Here is a 23,169-nt window from a genome sequence, read left to right on the forward strand (position 1 = left end):
CCTTTTCTCTTTAGCAAGTGCAGAATAACAAGGAAAAGGATTCCCATGTTCAACACAGGTCTCTCTATACTATGTTTTTTGGGGTTAAGTTGTTCAGGATAGGGAGGGAAATTAATTAAACCTCAAAAGCATAACCTGCCACTGAAGATAAATCTGATTTAGACCCAGGGCTGAATGTGGCAGCTCAGGAAACATTTTTATTAGAACTAAGTGGATCCTAGCAATGGTTTGAGGGTCAGAAGTGACAGAGGTATACAACAGAGTAAACCCTTGCAACCTTTATGGGAAATGTACCACTATGGGTACCTGGTGTTGTTCAGAACATCTTTTGGCATGACCTCAATTAGGACCTTGGGAATGAGAAAGAAGTATCTGTGAGTCGGGGCTCACAGTCCCAAGCATTTGCCATGGAAGATAAAAGAGTTCACCCTGCATCAGCTACTGCTTATATGTGAGTTCTCAGCCGGCGGTGAGTCTGAAGTACTGCAATTCATCCTAAACTTTTTTTGCTACAATTTATCTCTCTGAGCCTAGGTGTGAAGACAGGGACAATGGCTTTTAAAATATTTCTCCAGGAGGTGCAACTTCAGGCTGTAACTGGACCTAGAGAAACAGGACACTGATATGGTAGCACATGTCTTTTTGTCAAGTTTTTCTGGGCTGTTTGATTTGTTTGACTGGCACATGTCTCTTTGACAAGTTTTTCTGAGTGGATTCAAAAGTTCATCTTTTTTACAGAATGATTCACTTTTCTATTGGTACTCTAAAAAAGGAGAACGAAAACCATCCTTTTGCAAATCTTGCGATAATTATTTGCCATCCTAAAACATGTTCATGCCTGAACAAGAAATCATAAATAATATTATCCCCGTGAATCAGTGTCCCAACTCAGGACTTTTGCTTACAAATCTTCTCATAAATTATTCAGCCAGTTCCAATTTTGGTGACTTGCTGAAGAGAATCTAGGTCATAAATTGATATATCCTAAATTGGGTCAGTGGCAGGGTAGATTATAAAAGGACTTTTGCTGCAGATCCCCAGGTCCTATACCCTGCTGCAATAAATACTTAATTTTTTTATGGAGTGTGAGAGAAATCTAAGAGACTGGGAAAGCTTTGGTTTGAAATACAGTATAGACTAGTGGTAGAATTTCCTGGGAGAGACAGGCTCAATTCTCTGGTCTAAGTTAGACAGAAGAGGGAACTAAAATTAATCTCCAGCCTCCCCAGGGACAGATCCAACTGCAAATAGATAGGAAGGTGGTGAGATTTCCTCCAGGTACTTTATGTGAGGCACCCACCTAAGAGACAATTTCTGGGAACGTGAATGTGGGGCAGAGGAATGCTTAGTTTGAAAGTGCAGATACAAGCATCAAGCTCCTTAGAGCCAGTGTATCTATGTCTCCAGCAACTGAAATGTAAGGTAATTCCATCACACAATGTTAAGCATCTGCAAGCTCACTTGACCAAATGGGAGGGGTATGGAAGACCTAAATTTTAATTCAAATGCCTGACATGGCAGCCTGTTACTTTAGACTATTTGGGAGTATAGTAGCATGTGCTTTTATGCTTACTATCATCTTTTCAGCTCTTTCCCCAGATTGCTATTTTGAGCCAACCTCAGTACCCACAGAGGGCTCCATGACCCATCCACTGACTGCTGAGTTTGCTATGAGACTAACTGCAACTCTGAGCCTGGTTTTCCCTCCCATCTGGCAGCAAAAATGAACTGCTGCTGACTGAATGACCACTGATTCTCTTGGAAGCAGAGCTGTACAAACAGCAACAGCCAACTCTGTCACCATTTGTGAGGATTTGTAGCTTGGGCCCTGAGACATCTGGCTGAGATATTTACGCAGTCCTGTATTGCACTCACTGAGGCTCTGCGTTCACATCTGGAGTCTAGACTGAGTGACTCTATGGGCTGGCCTTCGAGCCTCTGAACAGCTCATGTCCTCCTTGTTCTCCAGCTTGGTCTTTTTAGTGCTTTATTCATTTATTTTTTTGTTGTAGGTGCTTCTATCTCATCTCCTTAGGCATTCCTGTTGCAGCCAGGTGAGAGCTTTAGGAAAGGAATGGCAGTGCCTGACAGAGAGCAGGTAAAGGCAGGTGGGATGGGCAGGGGGAAAAGGCTATGTTGTGGCAAGGCACCACTTCTCGTGGATGCAGTGATGGGGGATGCCTGGAGTTTGATTATGCTGTTTCTTCTGAGTTTTACAGCTGTGCTGTGGGAAATGACAGTGCTCAGCTACACAGTTTGCATTCAGCACATGTGACAGGGAGCGGATGTTTCTCTAAGCTTTTAGAGGTGGCCTAGTGTTTGAGCCATGCTTACTACCCTGGGTTAGCTCATCAGGGAACTGCAGGTACCACCAGGGCCATCAGAGCTGTTCTATCTCAAGTTGCTTGAAGCTGGTCTCCATTCATTTTCTCAGGCCTGAAAAGGACACGGTGGTTAGTATTCAGTAGGCTAAACGTAATCATCTATCTGAGACATTGGCACAGGGACAGTAGATGTTTCACAAGTCCCCTAGGAGAGACTTAGGAATCGAAAAGAGACATCTAGGTTTAGAAAATTAATCCCTTCAGTTAGTCATATGTTCTGTCTCTGTGCTTAGTTTTGTATCGTTTGGAACACGGGATGCTAATAACTTTACCCTGTGCTGGTGCTGTACTTTGAAAACAGGTGAATTCCTGGCTGATTTGACTGACACTGTCCCTGGCAGAATTAGCAGTTGCTGTTGCTGCCTGCCCTTGGAGCAAATCCTCTGAAATGTTGCTGCCCTTATTCCCAGCCTCAACCTAATTTCTTTCCTTGGGGCCTTTATTCTGTTAGTTCCACTTGCTCCTCTGTCTGTCCCATATTCTCCTGGTAACAGTTTCCCTTTGTTTTAGATTTCCTGGTTGCCTAAGAGGCCTGTCTGCCACTACTGAAGAAATACTGCTAGGGTGTCAAGGGCTAAGTAATGCTGACAACAGTGGGGTTATGACCTGGAAACACAGTGGAGAAAAGGAATTGGCTAATAGCGAAAATACTTGTACTGCTTGAAAAGATGGGTACTAGGAATGTACCTGTTTGTGTATCTTACATAGATAAGTCAGAATCTACATTAAGAGAAAGTCAAAAACTGTAGAATTACAGGCACTGAAATGCAGTTCAGCTGATTCTCTAAAAGAGGGTGAAAAGGGATTTCACATATTCTCTGTGCACCCAAAGCAGCCAGCAACAGCATGATGGCAGTTCTAAATAAAGGGCCTTAATCAGAGTATATAAAAAGACTGGAACTATGTTTGAACAACATGTCCAGCTCCCAAGCATTGTCTCTTTCCTGCTATCAATGACACCCATTGTGCAATAACAACATTTGCACAGAGATATGTCCCCTTTTGTGCACGGAGAATATATTGAGGCAGCCATAGGGCTGCACTAGCCTCAGCTAGAAAAGTCCCCAAGGGCCCGTCTGCCAGCTGCTGACTGATGCAGAGCTGCTGCTGCTGATAATAGGGTACATGTGCTGGCGTGGAGCTGAACTAGGCAATCTGGGGCACAGGCAGATGTGCTCAACAAGGATCAAGTTCAAACCTGTTCAAGAAGTTAGTTCCCGTCAGTGGTGATTTAAGCTAAGTAGCTTTGCTGTGTATTGGAAAGGACAAGGAATGCTCACATAGTCAGCTACTTCATCTTGGCTGTCACTGTGGTGATTTCAACACAGCCAGGGGAGTCAGAAAGACAGCAAACAGCTGAGATCTGTGACATCCTAAATCATGCAGACACAAGGTGCTAAAGATGTATTTCCATCAGATGTTTGCCTGCTTGTATGTAGTAGAAATATGCTACATACTTCACTTTCTTTCTGAACAGTAGAAATCAAGAGGTGTGAAGACTTCTTTTAAGATGTAGATCACTGTTCCACACTGAAAATGGTTATTGTTAGTGGAATGTTGCTGATCCATTCAGGAGCAGGCAAAATGTCAGTGTAGATGAGACTAGAAAAAGTAGATTTTTTGCCACAGAGATTAATGTATCGTCATTGGAGAGCAAACATAAATTCCCCCACTCTACTAAATGCTCTCACCGGAGAGGAAATTAAAAAACGATCACTGCAATGTTCAAGAAACATAAATACACTATTAATTAGGCAAATGAGCACTGTAAATGACATTTGTGTTAATGTCACGTAAATATATCATCAGCCATGTTCCTCTTGGAGATATCCCACATGTGCTAAGCAGGATATACCATTGTGTGAATAGTTCACACCATCCAATATCACAGAGATTGTCTATATTGTTTTCCAGGCTTAGAAGCCAGAGTTGGCCTTGTATCAGAACAGTCATATTGTGAAGTTGCTGAACATAGCTCTTCTGTGTTTCCTAAAACTATTCAGTTCCTTCATCTGAAGAACATGTTGCACAGCAGGAAACACAACTGAAGGCCTTCCTAGTGATTATTGCCTCCTAGAAGAGCTAATGCCATATTCATTCTGATGGAGAAACTGAGTTCCAGAGCAGCAGTTTAGCTGTTATTCAGTTTTCTTTCTGAGAGATGCCCAGTGAGGTCACCTTCAGGTCAATCCATTAAAGTCTTTAAACCCTAGGTAGACCCTTAAATTATAAGTAAAATCCAATTTTAAGATTCCAGCTGGTTGTGTCAGCAGGAGGTTGGATATTAATAATATTAATAATTTTTAAAAAGGCAGAGTAACTAAGTGCCTTTCTGGCCTGGACAAACTATGATTGAAGCACAGACGACTTCTTCATGGAATAATTTCTTCTGTCTGCTAAACAATCACTTTACTATTATTTACTTTACCACTACTACTTTACCACTGAAGTGGTAGTTGAATAAATACAAGGAAAATGGTTTCAATCTTGTCACCCTGGCAAGGATCCCACTGACCACAATAATACTTTACCTTTGCATGGGTTAAGAGAACAGCAGGATCTGAACAGCTGGCCACTTAGTTGGGTTGTTGGTATTTCTAAACCCATAATAAGGCAGAGCTGAACGCAAGTATCTTGTAATCTGAATACAGAGATCCCATAGCATCACTCAAGGCCTCTTCAAGGCAATGCATACAACATATGAATGGAAGCTGTAATCTATAATGCCACAAATCCTTTATGAGGATTATCTCTCTTATCTCATCTGGCATCAGAGAATTACATGTAATATAGACACGTAAATGGCTTAGTCACTGAAAGATCCTTTAGAAAAAGGTAGCAGAGAGGAAGTTTTGTTTGTTTCTAAGCCAGAGAGAAGAGACAAAGCCCTGCAAGTAACAAATGCATCATGTATTTGGATTCAATCAGGAGAATTTGCTAAGAGAACTGAGTCCTCACAGGCTTGCTTTGCATGTAGTCATTTAGAGCCATGCAAAGAGAGGCTTGTGCCTCTGATTCCCCAAAGTCAGCCAGTCTGCCCGAGTGTCAGGGGCTGTGGGAAGTGTAAGACAATGATTAAACCCTGTAGTTCCACGTCGGCCAAACAAAAGCCATAGATTTGAATAATTCGAGCTCAGGATAAGATTGCTTGATTTATGAGGCTCAGTTGCATACCTAAACAGATTTACTCATTGCAGAGCCAGCCTAGATTAATCTTTGCTAGTTCTCTCCTACTGCCTTCACTTATTTTTCTTTATAGGACCCTGGTGGTTTCTCCAAAGACAAAACTTAGTATGATGCAGTTTCCCTGCTTGAAACTTTTTTCCTTGTAATTCCTACCTGTCTTGTCTCTTTTTCCATGTGTGAGATTCTAACCTAGCCTCGTACACTTCCTCCAGTTCTCTTATTCCCCTCTTCTTCACACCTGCTTATAATCATATTTTTCTTCTTAAAATCATACTCTGGATTCTTTTTCTTTTTTTCTTTTTCTTTTTCTTTTTCTTTTTCTTTTTCTTTTTCTTTTTCTTTTTCTTTTTCTTTTTCTTTTTCTTTCTCTTTTTCTTTTTCTTTCTCTTTTTCTTTTTTCTTTTTCATTAACAATAAAGAAGATCTGGGCTTTCCCTTCTAAGAAGTACTTATCAACATCCTTTCCCTCTCCACTTACCAGCCGATTACCAACCTTTTCCATCCTTTAATGTCTAATTGCCTCTCTAACAATACTGGATCTGTTTTTTATTGTCTATAAGCCAGTGTCAGGGCTATCTTAGATGCTCCTCAGTCCAGCCTCTATACTTCTCATTTATCCCAAACCACTCTCCCCAAGCTCTCTAACGATGGTAGAAGAAAAAGGACATGTTATGATACCTTGATATTATAAACACATATGTTTATATTCTCCTGTTTTGGGAACTGATTAAAGTCACACTATAATTAATGAAGACTTTCCATTGATGTAATGATCCTTTGATGAGGACCAGCAAAATCTTACATTATGTGAGTCAGAGTTCAAGAAGGAATTCCAGTATTTTCATTCATAGATGGCTCATTTCCTGTAGCTTTCACACTGTCCTTTCCACTCGACTGACCTCTGTCTGATCGTATACAATCTCCTTTATATTCCTTCTTACAGGATAAGTAGTTGGATATGCATAGAAGAATGTTCCATTTTCTGAAAGAATTTCTTGGATTCCCTGAAGAGATTAGTTCAAAATTTTAATTAGGGGCATTGGCAGAGTTCCCAAACGCTGGTATATTAGGCTGTGGTTTTAATTTTCATCACCCGTTTTGGTTCCTATACAATGCATAGGATTTCTGATGAGTAGTTTACTTGAAATGATGCACGTTTTGTCCCTCTGGTTTTTGTTCATCCCGTTAATACAGATGAGTCATGATTGGCAGCAATGTCTTGTTTTTCCCTTCTAAAGACTGGGGAGGTTGCCCAATATTCTGAGGACAATTGTCCAAAAGATGTCAAAGTTTGAAGTGACCAGTAAAAGTTCCACTAAAACTCTGGAAGGCATACAGGATGCAAGTGTCATTAATTAAGCTCTAAAAACCTACAGTGCTGTGGGAACCTGGCATAAAATACACAAGCTGAACTTTGTTTGCAGCTTCCTTCTATTTAGGAATTCATTAAAGAGCTGAAGCATTTGCAGAGATTTCGGGACCCAGTGCTAGAATGGCTAATTGCTGGCTCAGTCCTTTGTATACAGTGCAGCACATAAAAGGACTGTGATCAAAGAATGCAGGTGCTGCTGAGGGCAATGAGAATGCAAGTGCAGTGATTGCTTGCCGGATACAATATGTAACGTTTCATTTAGCTGTGCTTTGCTTTGGTCCATGATAGGATTTTGTAGGGATTGCTGAATGATTTTGACTGGACTGATTTAGCAAATGCATTGTTTAAGCACAACTAAAAATTTATACTTCTTTAATCCTCCTCCTGTTTTTTCCTCTTCTAGCACCTGAAGGAAACATAACCACTACGCAGATCTTACTTAAATAAAGGCTTTAGTAAATTTCAGTTGGTTTCATATCCTACAGTATGTTAGATGTGGCTATCACAGTTAATTATTGCTGGATCCATGATCTTCTAGTGAAGGAGAGTGAAGTTACACAGTGCATCTTAGCTTACATATCTTCACAGTGAGAGTAGAAGGAGTCAAATAATTGTATGGCTATATTTACCATACCTAGATTTTCTTCAGTTCCCACTCTGTTCTTATCCTGCCAATCTTTTCATTTATTGCTCTCATCAAATAGCAAAGAGAAGTCTATTGTGAAGCTTTCTCCTTTTTTAACAACCATCCTATTTGATCACCCCCCAAAAATAGCATGAGCCATATGAAACAAGTGGAGCTGTGGACCCTGTCTTGGAGAGCATGCATGAGTAATTAAATAACATGTCCTTCTGTCACCATTTTTGCAGGGAAGGGGATTAAAATCTGTGTTCACAGGCTGAGAGCAGGTGTCTGTGATGAGACCCCATGCTGTGACATGGATGCAGCACATTCTTACATGAAAAGCCCTGGCTGATGAAATGACCACAGGAAGACAACATGGAACCCTCCCAGCACAATCAGAAGAAGCTTAATTAAGCTCTGTGGTTAATTTTAAAGTGAGTGTGTGCCTGTTTTAGAAGAGCATTAACAGAACTGAAAACATGGCATTTTTAAAAATTATATTCTGGTTTTCCTGACATTCTTCAAGCAAACTGTCTTGTTTCTTGCATGGTCAAATGATACAGTGACTCAGCAATGAACACACATGTGTTTACGTAGATGGGATTTAGTAACTTGCCCAATGTGGTTTTGGAGGCTTTTTCCTTAGTTGTGGACATTTTTTTTTCTTTGACAGAAGGCAGCACTGAACCCCGAGTTTCTGCAATTATTCTCGACACAGTTGTTTTAGTTGTAATTATATGACTGAAAGCATACAGAGACTACAAATTCCCTATAATCTTGTTAGAACTTTCATTAGAGAAGGTAAAAAAAAATTTGGCAAACTCAGAGAAAAGATTAATGCTTGCGTTAGAATGATTAAAAAAAAAAAAAGTACTACTGATGGCAACAGTACTTTGCCTTGTATTACATGTACTTTTCCAGTAGAGAACTTAAAAGGCTTTCCTGATTTCTGTGAAGCAACTTGAGAAATTCTTTACATGTACACGTGAATGATTATGGCTGTTGTAACTGTGGTAAAGCAAAGGTTTGAAACAAGAACCACTTGCTCTGACAATGCAGCGAGTCAGTGTTGAAACTGGAAAGTCAAGACTAAAGCACTCATGCTCACCTTAATGCAGAATATGCGGTGAAAAACTGTGACCTAGCTATATATGGATTGATGGAGTGAAAAAGAACAGCTTAAAGCTTCATAGACACCTTTGCTTTCCTCAGTAGAGGAATTTACTCTTTCTTTCTGGTCCTTTTTTTAATTTTTTCTTCAGTGTGTTTTTGGTTTTTTTTTTCTTTAGCCTCAATACAAGCAAGATCCTTCTCAAACATGAAAAAGGCTCTGTCTGAGAAATTCATTAGCCAAATTAGAGATAAAATAATGACAGTGTGAGAAGGAGGTAGCAAGGGATGGGGTGGGAGGGGAAATGTGGACAAGGATAGCTAGAGACAGCTCTCTGCTAGGGTAGCTGATTAAAACAATGGTACAGTACCTTGACTAATGTAGAGCTAATTAAAACCGTATAGGACAAAGCACTTCTAAATATACTGTAGGGATCAATCTTGCTATGGTAAATCCATCCCCAGTGAAATTTCATTGACTTCAATGGGTTTTCTTCTGGGATGAATTTGGACTGATAACCTAATAATTCTTTTCTGTCTTTAATTTCTAAGGGCTTTTTGTCAGAAGCAAGGAACTTCAGTCTGGCTTTCAAAAGTGCTGAACACCCAAAACTCCTACCAAGGCCTCCTGGAATTACAGGTACTTGATACCACTGCTAAATTAGGCTGAATTAACTGTTTCATGTTTGCTGTGAGTTTACTTTGTGTACCATGCCAACACATCTGCAAAACGGCCCTAAGCTAACCTCCTAAATCTTCTGAGGAAGAAACTTCCTATGCATAGGTGCAACACCTCACACAATGCAATGCAGAGCTTAACAAAAGCCTCTAGGCAATAATACAGTAAAATTAATTAGTAAAACAACAGTAAATTATAAATTTGCAGCATCCGTATTTGCAGGGCAATGGAGAATATGTACTTGGACTGGTACTATGGCATACTTTTGTTACCCAGTTTCCAACTGACTGTCCATGGTCTGATTTGTCAGATAAATTGTGTTCAATGTGTTCATAGTTTCTGTGAACTTTAAAAAATGTGTATTTTTATGGCCCTGCAAAAACCATATTGAGAAACAGGGAAAAAGAAATGAAAGCATCTTACAGTGGAAGTTACAGCTGTCATCCCTGAGGTGTCCAGGATTATCATGTAAAACCACATCAGACTTTTTTTGAAAGCTTCAAGTGAAACAGAGAGCACACTTTTTGGAACATTTTTCCTTTTACTGCACTACTATTGTAAAGCCCCCTCTGCTTTGGCTTGCACTCCATGGAAGATGTACATTGTATAGATAATGATAGTGTTTCAATAGCACACTTCTTTCTCTTATTTAACTTTTGGGCTTTAACTGAGAAAAAAAACCCCAAGCTAACAAATTTCCAGCAGCAGAAACCCGCACCAATCAATGAATTGTGCTCTGGTTTTATTCTGAAGCCTGGCTCTGAGAGGAGGATTTACTAGTTTATCTCTGTTACTTCAAAAAACAGATCTGTTCGATTACCCAAATGTTTGGTTTTAAAAAGGGCAGCTCCTGGGGATCTTAAAGAAATCCACAGTGCAACAGGGAAAGAATATAATAGACTGTTTTGGAAAAAAATACAATGAAGGGAAAACATAACATACAATACATTTGGTGTGAACTTTTCCCAGAAGATTGCTTGAGCCTCATAGTTCACTTACAACCAAAGTACAGCGATGCTGGGCAGCCTGCCAGTTCTTGTTATTGTAGTACTGTGTGAGCCAGTTCCCTGGTGAAGAAAGAAAAGGAGAGAGAGAGAGAGAGAGAGAGGGGGAATTTTCTTTGCCTTTCATAAGTGTCCCATACTTTCCTCTCTGCTCTCTCTGAACACCCAACCTCTCCCTACATCAAGGTGCTCTGGTGCACGCTACACTGTGCAGTTGTTGTGCTCCTCGTGTCGCATGTGGCACTGCCACAGCTCGAGAGGGCTGACACAGGGCTGCATTGCCTCACTGCACCGGGGCTTCCAGATGACAGCTCTGCCTCACAGTCTAACAGTAAGGCACCCTGTGATATGCCTAGTGAGGATGAGTAACACCTTGTCCTCACAACAGAACTATCTGGGAAGGGAAGCATTCCTAGGAGTGGGTGCCAGGCTAAGTTGCATGTCTACACTGAATTTTGCAGTCAGATGTGAGCCAGGATAGCCTGGGCTTAATACCATGCTACAGATGCCAGTGAGGCATCTCTGAGTTGTTCAGAGTACTGGCAGACCTCCTTCACGTCAGCCTAAAAAACAGCACACAGACACAGATGAGTTAAAGGCTCACAGTCTGGCCCTGAATGTATAGCAAAACTGAGTATGGATGAAAGAGGCCTCCCACGTTCTTGCATCTATATTCTACCTGGAAATTCATCCAAGAACATTTCAAAATCAGCAAACATGGCATGGGGTTGTTTTCATTCCACCCCTCCACATCCACACACCTCCTCTTCATGCTGATATGCTGCCTTGAACCCTGAAACTACAGCACTCTCTGGGAAGCACTTACACAGCCTCTATCAGAAGCATGCTGGGCTCCCAAATGTGATAAGAAGCTGATAAAAATTATCTGGGCGTTAAAACAGCCTTAGTGGAAGAATGTTTAGCTAAATAGATACCATCTGTCCCTTACAGAGAGCACGTCCTTGCTCTGCCCTGGCCTGACCACTCTGAGCTATTTCTTTTGTGGTGCAGTCCATGTGTGAACGGGCTGTTGTTCCCAGGACCTGGGGCAACTGTTTATGCAATGCGGACTTTATGAGAAACAGTTACAGTTGCAGGGATTTTTTTATTATTTTTTTTTAAGAGTTAAAGATTGGTAATGAAAACAACATTTTTGCCTAATACAGAAAAGTACTGGACTGGATCAGATCAGCTGAATGCTCATATTGGCCTGTACAGCACATTTCTCTGGAGTAGCCAAAGAGGGAAGGAATCCTGAAGAACTATAAGCAGCACTCCAATTACCAAGAGAACTTTCATGTCAGTAACAAACAGTGCAAATATTTTCCAAGGGACACTAGCAGCTGGCACACAGCACTGACTACAGCTTTTTAATGCATTTTCTCTACCTCCTCATGACACAGTAGAACAGAGCATAGATAGACTGGCACTACAGATGGCTCATTGAGCTGCTATGCAAATACATAGGAAAAAGGTTAAAGACAAGAATCAGAGGGTAATTTGCTCAGAGAATGACTGAGGAAAACTTTGGGATTTGTGGGATGAAAGAGAGAGTGCAGTCTACCTGGAGGAAAATCCAGCAGAGCATGAGAGTCACAAGTACAGAACTATTATCACGCTTCCCCAGAGAGAGACAGGTTGTGAGATCTGCAGTGGGACAGTCACACCAACAAGCTAATCTAAGCAAATTCCAACTATATTGTAAAAGTGAATCCAAATGTCTGCCATGGGTGATACTGAGATGGCAGGTTGATTGAGTTACCTCACTGGGTCACCTAAAGGTAGACAGATCAATGCCCCATGATGGATGTCAGAGCCTTGAGGGCACTAATGGTCCTTAATGCTCATGACTAGCCTAACTTGTGGCCTCCACTCACACCTCTTCCCATGGACCCAAGAGATCCATCTCAGCTCAGGCCTGGGCCTCCATCTTTGTTTGAACTGTGTTGTAGGTAGAGTGGAATGGAAGAGCAGTGTTAGAAGGGACATACAATGAACACTGATTCCAACTGCCTGACCACTTCAGGGCTGACCAAAAGCCAAAACATTCTATTAGGGGCATTGTCCAAATGCCTCTTAAACACTGACAGGCTCAGGAGATCAGCCATCTCTCTAGGAAGGCTGTTCCAGGGTTTGACCATCCTCTTGGTAAATAACTGCTTCATAAGGTCAAGTCCAAACTTGTCCTGATGCAGCTTTATAACATTCCCACATGTCCTGTCCCTGCATCCCAGGGAGGAGAGCTCAGCACCTCCATCTACACTTCCCCTCCTCAGGAGGCTGTAAGGAGCAGTGAGGCTGCCCCTCAAACTCCTCTCAAAACCAGCTGCTCCTCACAGGATCTGCCCTTCAGCCCCTTCCCCAGCTTTGGTGTTTTCCTCTGGGCACATTTGAGGACCTTCAATGTATCTTAAACTGTGGGGCTCAGAACTGCACACAGCTGTTGAGCTATTCATGGGTTTAGTTCTTCAAAGAGGCAAGAGCAGTTGTTGGTTGCTGTAAAGTTGTTTATTGCAGAAGCACATCAGTCTCAGAGACAGAGTCCCAAGCTTAAAATCAGTGTCAGAGCCATTTGCCACAGAGCCCCGAATAAAAGCAGCGGCAGCTCTCTGCTATAAAGTCCTGAGTAGAAGCAGAAGCTGCAGCCTGGTATAAAGTCCAGAGCAGAGGAAAAAGCTGCAGCAGCTCCTATCTTCTTCTGGGCTGTGATGATGGTGGAGAAGAGAGACCTCACCCCAATACACAGGGGTTTTAGTTACAAATTACCCAATGAGCTAAAAAAACAAACCCGAAGCATTTCTTCTAAACCTATTAGAATTCTAGTTCTCTAGTGCAAAAGTAATGTTCATTCTTGCCCATAACTTGCGCATATAGCTCTGTCTATTCACGCAAATGGTTCTATCTGAAAAATGTAAGCAATGTTCTTACTATGTTTTCATTATGTCTGGGGCTAAGTTTCTGAACTCTCACCGAGGCCTAAACTTTACACTACTTTCTGGGGCTTTTGCTCTCTTAAGGCACTTAAAGCATATTCTTACTTACTTAAAACTTAGACTTCATATTTATGTAACTTAATAATATTTCTACTTACTTAAAACTAAAGCTTACACTTCTACTTCATGTCTGTGTGGCTCAATATACTTTAATATCTCTAAAGGTTTTAATTCAATCCCTGCATACGGATCTCTCTCTGAGGAACTCAGAGAGGCTTCTGTTCTACACACTCCAGCACACAGTGCTCAAGGTGAGGCCACACCAATAGTAGGAAACAAACAGGTGTGCCTGTGTCTAACACTGGCCCTGGAGCTTTCTCCTTGGTGGACCTCAGACCTGTGCTGCAGGTGGCTTATTTTCTGGATGGCTCTCTCATACCATGAAAGATAATTTGGGGATTTTTTTTCACTCCTAACTTTAGTCCTGTCTACCTGGAGCCTGAGGGGCTATTATGGCCAAAGTGCAGGATGTGGCATTCTCCTTGTTGAACTTCATAAAATTGGCCTTGGCCTGTTGATCTAGCTTGGCCAGATCCCTGTTTGGAGTTAAAATCTCACACGGCACCTCACCATCACAGCTTCTGTGGGGGTCAGTGGTGGTATTTCTCAGAGCTAAAAATGTGCTAAAAGGCAGGCTACAGGCAACTGGTTGTTCCAGTTCATCAGCAATGGGTTTTGAGCTTTAATTGCCTGAAGATGCTGAGAAGCAAGGTGGCTGCTATAAGAAACTGGGATCTCAGGAAAAGGGACAAGGTTTCTTTCATTCCATGCCTTAACATCTGCAGAGGAAAGGAGATCCCATAGACTCTCAGGAAGAGGGCCTTGGCTCTGCAGAGGATTATGAAGGCTTTTGATGATTCACTTGAAGAGCTTTATTGCTGATGTTGTTTGATAGTGAGGCCACTGTGCAAGCCTGTGCTGCTTTTTCTTTTAATTACTTTTGATTCTAAAGTGAATCAATCACCCTGGAGGTGTGTGGCCTTGGGTAGGTTCTTGAGGCATGAGCTGTCTCAGCAGTTCTTTTAAGGCCTGGAGCAAGAGGATTGCAGAGGCATCTCTTCAAGGGAAGAGCAGCCAGAAAGCGGATCTTCACATGCAAGCCATTCTGTGATCCTGGAGTTAGAAACACTTCAAAGGTCAGACACAATCCCAGCTGCCTTGGGAATATGTGAGATTCCTATTCAGACCAATTGCACTGACAAAAAAGACCAAAGAGTATATGCAAAAATGTATGGAGGTTATAAATGTGTATAACTCATATATTTTGGAAGAATGTTACAAGATAGAAAGGATATTCTGTAGCTCTGAATCACGTATTTCTGATGGAAGAAATTATGCAAGAAGAAAATTCAGAATTCAAGTTCTTGGACTATTTTGTAATTTGATTTTTCCTTTCCACCTTCACAACAGAAGATGACCTGTGCAAATTGCCTCCACAGTGTCCAGTGATTGGCAAACAGAGGGGTGCAATGGTTAGAAAAGTGGGTCCTTGCAAGCTGCTTCATTTCTGTGGCTACTTAACTGAAAAGTCCAGAAGGGCTCTGCTGAGGACACATGCCTGTCTAAGTGACATTGCTGTGATCAGTTTGAGGGACTGCAGCACAGCACTAACAAGTTGTGCTTTACAAAGAGCATGTATAGCAGTGATATTATTCAGAATAGTACTTTGATCAAAGTAATCTTTTGATTAAAGCTCAAAAATCCAGGTCTTGGGATGAAGTGCAGAAGCTGAAGCCTGCTAGCCAGTTGACTGTTCACACAAGATACTCTTCGAATGTTCATAGCTATAGTCAGAGAACAGCCAGATAAGAGGTAAAATTCAGTTCTGCTATTTGACATTTTCAGTATCAGACACTAGTGAGCACATTTCTTTCTGTTGTGGAGGGTAAAATGAAACTTCTCTTTGATGGGTGTCTCAGCTCACCCTTTTGGAGCTGGTTAAAAAGGCTGATCGTAGGACCTGATCTATTTCCATTGCATGTGTTACGCAGATTTCCTTAAAAAGGAATCTTCTGCCTTAGCTAGGAAGATAAATAATGAGAAAACATCTGCTCTTTAAGCTCTGGACTGACCTATAAATCTTAATGACGTATGCAATCCCAGAAGCAGAAATCATCTACAGATTGCAAAATTCTCTCACTCTCTTATTTTGGTTATTTTATTCTGTTTGTTGGGGGTGGGGGAAGTTGGTTGGTGGGGGTTTTTAATATTTTTAAAGCAATTTTATTGTTGTTCCTCTAATTCCTGGTAATTTGGAAGCCTGAGTGTGGGGGTTTTTGCCTTACTGTGTCATTATAACTGATAGGAGCTGGTGAGAGGAGGGCATGGCAACCATAATAACACAAGAGGGGTGGAACAGGCAGCCCTTACAAGGAGCTGACAGGCAGAGAATAATGACAGAGTAGAGAATGGATAACTAATAGTTTGGATGATTTACTCTTGAGAAGTTCTGGAGGGTGGGATGCTTCTTTGCCTGTTTATTTCAACTTCACATGCTGAAGAAATGCATTTGTTTAGCTGCTTTAATATTTTGCTGCATTTTCTTCTGCCAGGAAATGGGAATCTGCTTCTCTCTTCAGTACTTCCCTGTGGCCTGCCTCACAAAGGCAACATTGCTGTTAATAATGACAATAGGTTCCTATCTCCTTTTGCCTCTAGAGCTGCAACAGCAGCAAACTTTTAAAATAATGACGTATGTAATCAGTGACCACAAAATTAAAGAGGCTTGAATTCAAACTGCTGTGGAGAATGTCAGCTTCAGTATTGAGAGAAGGATATTAGTGTGGGGTATGGTTCACCTGCAGCATGAGCTAAGATAAGGAAACTCGACGATCCTTGTGGGTCTCTTCCAACTCAGAAAATTCCGATTCTGATCTTGAATTTCCCTGAGATGCTGCAAAGAAGTGGAGAACCTTTCATGTAGCAACTAATTCTGATACCTCCTTGCTTACTTCAAGGTCAGGCTAATTTTATTCTCCATTTCATGTTGCTTTAATCTAAACGTTGGAAGAGGTGATGTGAGGGTAAAAGTCTCAGGAGACTGTGAGCAGCATATGGATCATTTCTCTTGATAAATCATAGAACCATCTGCATGCAAGTGGGCAGGGATGGAGTAATTCTTCTCCTGAAGCTGTTAATATATCCTTACTTCTCATGAGTCAGTATCCTTGGCCTGTAATTTCACAGATAGGTTTGAGGGTACAAAAACTACAGAAATCATTCACTTACCTGCCTCAGACTGGGACAGGCAGGACAAGTAAGATGGTCGGGAAACTCAACCATCTTCTGAGAGTGGTGCTCCCAGGGCAGAAATCACCCTATTCTGAACTACACTAGAGAGACATGACTTCAATTCTGGAATGGCAAGGCACACAAGCACACTAAAAGTAAGATAGTGTTTTACAGCTCGAACGGCAATTCAGGGAGCAAGAGCTAAAATTAAACACATGGCGATGCTCTGTTTTGTTGTTTCCTGTGCCCTGAATACCATCTGCTTGAAAATCAGGTGAACCAAAGTGTTACTCTAAAGGGCTGCTCTTATTAGATTGATATTTTCTTTAGGTGGAGCAAAGAATCTTGTCTAAAAGAGGACATATTTAGGAGCCTAATCAGTAAACGCAGAAGAGACTGCAAACTGATCAGTGATCAGAGGAGGGTGAATGGGTTTGACTGACATCTGGAGTAAAGCAGTGCTGTGCTCTTTCAATTACAGGTTTAAGACTGCCACAATTGACAGATTAAAGGTGTTCACCCTAATCCAAAATTATACTTTCCTCAGTCAAATTGACCATTGTGTCAGCTTCAATTTGTTCAGATACGTCACCCACAGTGAGTGATTGGACTGATTCACTTGCACACTCTTTGACAAGGTCCCTGTTTTGTGTTCACTCCTTACTCTTGCTATTTCCCTTGTCAGACAGATACTCCAGAGGCATTTTCCATTATCTCCCATGTAGCTGTACCTCAGAAATGTACTGGACTGGAAAGAAAAATCCTCAGGCCAATTATTCTGACATAAACTCTACTTATCAGAAAGCACTAGAATATGAAACATAAGTTAAAATAGCTCAAAAATAGGACACATCCATACACACATAGAGACCCCAGGCAGACACCTAAGTAATGCTGTGCTCAGTCTCTGCTGTGACTGAGTATGGATGAGCACTTCTGAATAAGAAACAACAAAAACATTGCCTCAACATCCAGATCAAAACAGTCTCTCTGAGAATGGAAGTGCTTTAATTTAAAACAAAAGAAAAGAATTGTTTGCAGGGAGCTGCTCTGTTTTTTTTCTGTTAAAAGCCAAAGTGGCCTAATGCTTGGAGAACAGTTACCATGTAATTTTCCTGACTCTTTGAAAAAAGAAGAAAAACAATGTGTACAAATTTCTGAGAACCTTGCTGATGCTGATTCTCCTTGGGTGAGGAAACAGGTAAGAAGAGATAAGTTGCATTTCTTTCCCACAAGCTGGAGGAAAAAGAGGCACTCATGTCATAAGCACAGGGGTGTGAAGTAGCATTCAGTTCACAAGTTTTACTTTTAGCCAGATTCATCAGGTGGGCTCTCCCTTCTGAGCCAGTGAAAGCATGTCACATCCTCCTGCAGAAGTTTCACAGGGGAAGGTTCTGGGAAGCTCTTAGTGGTGCAACTCACCTGAGTGTCATTTTGAGGTGAGGGAGGTGCTCGTATAAATAATGCCATTGTCCTCTCATATTCTTTTGCATCTCTGCTAGTGCTTTGCTTTTGTTGGTTGGGTCCAGGGTGTTGTGGGTTTGGGGGGTTGTTGGAGGGGTTGTTGCTATTATTTTACTTCTGGAAGTATCCATGGATATAAAAATGAAATATATTTTATCAGGTTACAAGTACATAAAAATGTCCAGTGTAATCAATCTCTGTAATCCCTCTGTCACAGTTACACACAGACACACACACACACAGAGCCATTAAGCAGAGTTTCCAGGCACAGCAATATGTAACCTTTGAAAGAGATACTACAGCCAGAACAAACATTACTTGCCTATCCACCAAGGAAGTCTTTGCACTACAGCTGGAGGAAGTTTTTTCCCCTCTGCTTACCACAGCAATGCTGAAAGGGATGCATGCACAGGATTTGTGTAACTCGCAGGACAGTGGCATGCTACATAGGCTTGTGAAGCAGGATAATAAGGACTGACTATGGTACCATTTTTTATCACTGCTAGAGAATCCTTTGCTTTCCATTCTGGAGATTACCATAATTAAAATACTTTGATTCTGGAATTTGCAGAATATTCATAATTCTGTCGACATTTTGTTCAAATTATTACATATTCCTTGATGGACCCGGGGTGAAGTTGCTGAATTTTGTTTTGTAGTTAAGGTTTGAATATATAAAATGGGGCAGGGCAGGGGGGAACTTCATGCTTTCTGTTATGTTTCTTAGGCGTTTTTAACGCCTTAGAGTATTGGTGTAGCTCTTTGAACTTTGGTATGTACATTATCCCCAACCAGAGTCATGACTTTGGGTTTTCTGTGTAGTTAAAGTTATCAAGAGAGATATGAAATGTAAAATATAAGAGCACAGCAGTATACCTAGTACTATTTATCCAATAGTTTCAGCTATGTCTAAGAGATCCTAATCACGTGCCCTCATACATAACCCTCAGTATTTGTGCAAAAGCGGAATTTCATCTTAATTACTGATTTTCCAGCTTTCCATAGTCATGGCTCACATTACGTGGGGGGCAAGGAAGATGGGAACCATTCCTTCTATCTCTTTGGATGTACTTGCAGCCCTCATGCATAAGAAGGGTGAGAAGATACTTTTAATTAAGAGATATGTCCACGTGGGATGCAAACCATGAGGGGAAGCCTTGGAGCAGATATGGGCCCTTGTGTGTTTGTTGACTGTGAAAACAAATGGTGCCACTGGAACCATTTGTATGACTCTGGGTTCTGCTTTAACAGAGATGAGCTGTCGCTGACACTCCCATTTTAAGATGGAGGTGAGAGATCTTGATAGGCAAGAAAGCAAAAACAAAGAAGGACCACAGAGGTGAGCTTGTAAGGTCAGTAACTGGCTGGAAGAAGAGAAATAAAATCATCAGAGATTCAGCAGGGGAAGAAAGCAGAAAACCATCACTGATTTGTCAAGATCTAAAAACCTTTTGAGAGGAGTCAGAGAAGAGGCAGGCAGTGCATCAACAGGACTGAGCATCTGCATGTTCTAAGGAGAAACAAAGGTTGACACTTCTCTGCTTGATTGGCAGCACCTTGGCCAGCAGAGACTCTCAAGGTGGCTGCCCCGTGGCTACTGAGCATATGAACGCTTAGCCTAATAATGTTAGTCCTGGCCCATTGCTCTGTGTGTTAGCAATAAATAAGACTATTTTTATATATGGACAGTCCAGCTTTTGGGCCTCTATGCCTGTAAAAGATGCTCAAAAACATCAAGGGTTACATTTAATGTGATCTGCTTCATTGTGCAGACTGCAGTACTGGCCTCAATTAATTCCTCCTTGAATCAGAGCATATCTGTTTGGAAAACAAAAATCCAGCTTCATTCTCTTTTGATTGAAAAGTTTTCTGGTGATGTAGACTCCGTTGCAGCCCTCGGGAAATAATTCCACTTTCATTATCCCGAATGTTAAAAATATGCATGTCAGTTTTATTCTGATTTTGACTGGTTTCAACTTCCAGCCACAGAATGTTGTTACATATCTGCTAAATTGAAAAGACCACATACTATCAGGTTTCTGCACCCTGTTTGAATGGTGATTAAATAAGTCTTTTGCCTTCTCCTTGACATTCTAACCACATTGTGCCCTTCAGTCTGTACCCTAGCCATGTGCCCCAAGCCCTTCGTTATCCTGAATGGATACTTCCTGAATGCTCATCAGTGCTTCAACACCCAGATACATAGTATTGCAGAGATCATGCCTGTACAAAACACAGGGAAGATGCATGAGTGGCAGAAGAAACAGTGTTTTCTGTCCACAGAGACACAGAATCATAAAGGTTGGAAAAGACCTGTAAGATTATCAAGTCCAACTGTTCACCCAGCATCAACACCATGCTCACCATTAAACCATGTCCTCAAATGCCCTATATGCTTGCTTTTATTACACTTTCAGGGATGGTGACTACAACCACTTCCCTGGGCAGCCTGTTCCAATGCTTGACAACTTTTTCCATACAAAAAAACTCCTAATATCTAAACTGAACCTCACCTGGCACAACTTAAGGCCATTTCATCCTGTCACTTTTTGCCTGTGAGAAGAGACTGACCCCCACCTACAGTCTCCTTTCAGGAAGTTGTAGAGATTGAAAAGGTCCCTCCTGAGCCTCCTTTTCTCCAGGTTAAACACCCCCAGCTCCTTCAGCTGCTCCTCACAGGACTTGTACTCCAGACCCTTCCCCTTCTCTGGACCTGCTCCAGCCCCTCAGTGTCTTCCTTGTGGTGAGGGGCCCAGACCTGAACACAGGGTTTGAGGTGTGGCCTCACCAGTGCTGAGTACAGGGGGACAATCACTGCCCTGCTCCTGCTGGCCACACTATTGCTGATCCAGGCCAGGGCAATTGGGTTTTGGCCACCTGGGCACTGCTGGCTCATGTTCAGCCACTGTCGAGCAGCACCCCCAGGTCGTTTTCCACTGGGTGGCTTTCCAGCCCCTCTCTCCCCAGGCCTGTAGCATTTGATCATCATAGAGTTCTTTTCCAAGTGTAATGACTTTGTGATTCTATGACAGTCTGAAATGCAGTTGTGTTTCCATCCGTGTTGTTGATAAAGCTGTATGATAGCAAAGTGACAAAACCTCATTTTTAGGGCGCCTCCACCCAAGTCTCAACTCCTTGACAGGTGTCACTCTGCTTCAACTTTTCTGAACTAACTCTCATAGTAGGCAGGGCTCTGCTTACGTTGACACTGGTTGAAGCAAACCTGGAGCCATGACATGCAGGCAGTGCAATCACTGCACTGCAAGCCAGGTGATGTCCTGCCCAACTCTCAGCCCAGCCCAGCCCATCTGGGTCTGGTTCTTTTCGCCTTTTTGATCCTTAGACTAAAATAGGGCCAAGAACTGATCCTTGGTGGCTGGCACTCAAATCTAAGTGACTTCTGCTGCTCTTGTGTTTGCTTAAAGTGCCAACAGGCTCACTTTAAGGTCGCTAGCTTATGTTCATGAGCAAGTGGTGACTTTGATGTTTCCTAACTTCCTACTGATTGTTCTTGCAACCTCTATGTTGGTATGGCAGCTGTCATAAAACCAGAATGATAGATAAATGTGAAAATAAGTCCTGTAAAGCAGTAAGCAATGTAGAAGACAGCAAAGTGCAGAGGATTACATACATCTCATATGGGGAATATGTTGCATTAACTACATACAAACATACATTTTCCTCTGCTTTGTCTTTTGGAATGAGAATGAGGGGGACAAATCAACAGAACAGAGATATCCTGGTGAAACTTCACTGAAGTCAGTACAGTTACACACCAGGGATGCATTTGGCTGATTCTTTTGCTAAGGGCTGTATGAAAGCCTTAATATAGAGTTTCTGCATGTGTGAAGCGTATGCCAAGACAAACGCAATGTGCTAAATGGAACCTCTTGATTTATTTAAATAAAAAATATGTTACAAAAAAACAGTGGATAATTGTAGTGGAATGGATCCAGACTGGAATCATCTGTCTCATGTCTCCAGAGTGTCTGAGGGAGGGGCTGTAAGGAATATCTTGCTTGTATACCTAAGCAATGTAGGATATGCAGATAGCAGATAATTTCTTGAAACTGCTAAGATGCACCAAGGGACTCAGAGCTCTCTAGAAGACAAAGGTTATAATTAGATGTAAACCAGCTCTTTTGGCTGCAGCTGATATGAACTAAGAGATTATCAAACACAGCCCATTTTCATCAGTTATCTTCTTTATAGGCACTTGCCTCCCTCTGCCCTTGAGTTCAGACCTACTTGCCAGTATGATCGTCACTCCACACCTGGCCAGAAGGATCAAATTACAAAAAAAATTACTATCAAAAGTGTTAAGGACAAACAAGCACAGTTTGCCTTAACTGGGTTGAATTATAATCCTGGACATGTGCTGTGGGCATAGTAGCCAACATTTATGCCTCAGGCTGGGCTAGAAGAGGCAGTGTCTTGGTGTGGATCAGCAGCAGCCTAAACAGCATCCCTGAGCAGTCTTTCTTCAGTGTTGGAACACCACAGACTTTCTCCTTACAGTGCCTGATTGCCTGCTGACTGTGGAGGTAGCTGCAGCCCTGCACTGGCCTCCCTTCCCTCTGTGCTGACCTATAAAACCCTTTAAATCAGGTAACTGTTGAGCTGTTGATCAGAAACCCACCTCACATCAGAGGCTCTGTGTTTCCCCTATGTTTAATAGCTGGTGTTAAAGCCCAACCAAAGAGGGGCTCCCTGAGCATGCCTAAATTCCACTTGAGGACTAGTGCTGGGAAGAGGGAAGAAGAGACTGTGTACCCAATATCTTCAGATATGAGAGACCCAGTTTTGAAGGAATGCCAGAACCTAGTGCTCCCATGTGCACTGTTGGAAATGGTGCAATGAAGCTCCTCGGGACATGAAGCTGTTCTACTTAGCATGAAATGATTATGCAAATGCCTCTAGGAAGAGGTCAGGGTAATTGTAAAAGCTAATGCCCATATTAACAGTGCATCAGGTACACGGAGAGAGTGCAGCTCCCATGAAGGAGCACAGCAGAACAAAAACCCTCACCAAAGTTCTCAGCCAAGATGGGTCACTGTTAGGGATAATAAGGCAACTTCATGTCTACATATGCACTCACAGCTTGTGGCAGACTATTTTAGC

The 23,169-nt window shown here is 41.9% G+C and overlaps 1 long non-coding RNA gene across 1 annotated transcript in view; it reads left to right on the forward strand.

Annotated features, from left to right (window-relative positions):
- The window catches only part of LOC148225274 (uncharacterized), a 245,037-nt gene that overhangs the window by 16,149 nt on the left and 205,719 nt on the right, over positions 1-23,169 (forward strand). Inside the window, exons 2-3 of the long non-coding RNA XR_015805100.1 lie at positions 7,813-8,001; positions 9,230-9,317. This is a non-coding gene — a long non-coding RNA (uncharacterized LOC148225274). The remainder of the gene's footprint in view (positions 1-7,812; positions 8,002-9,229; positions 9,318-23,169) is intronic.

The sequence above is a fragment of the Sturnus vulgaris genome, chromosome 1, assembly GCF_052056855.1.
Source record: "Sturnus vulgaris isolate bStuVul1 chromosome 1, bStuVul1.hap1, whole genome shotgun sequence".
In the NCBI taxonomy this organism is placed as follows: domain Eukaryota; kingdom Metazoa; phylum Chordata; class Aves; order Passeriformes; family Sturnidae; genus Sturnus; species Sturnus vulgaris.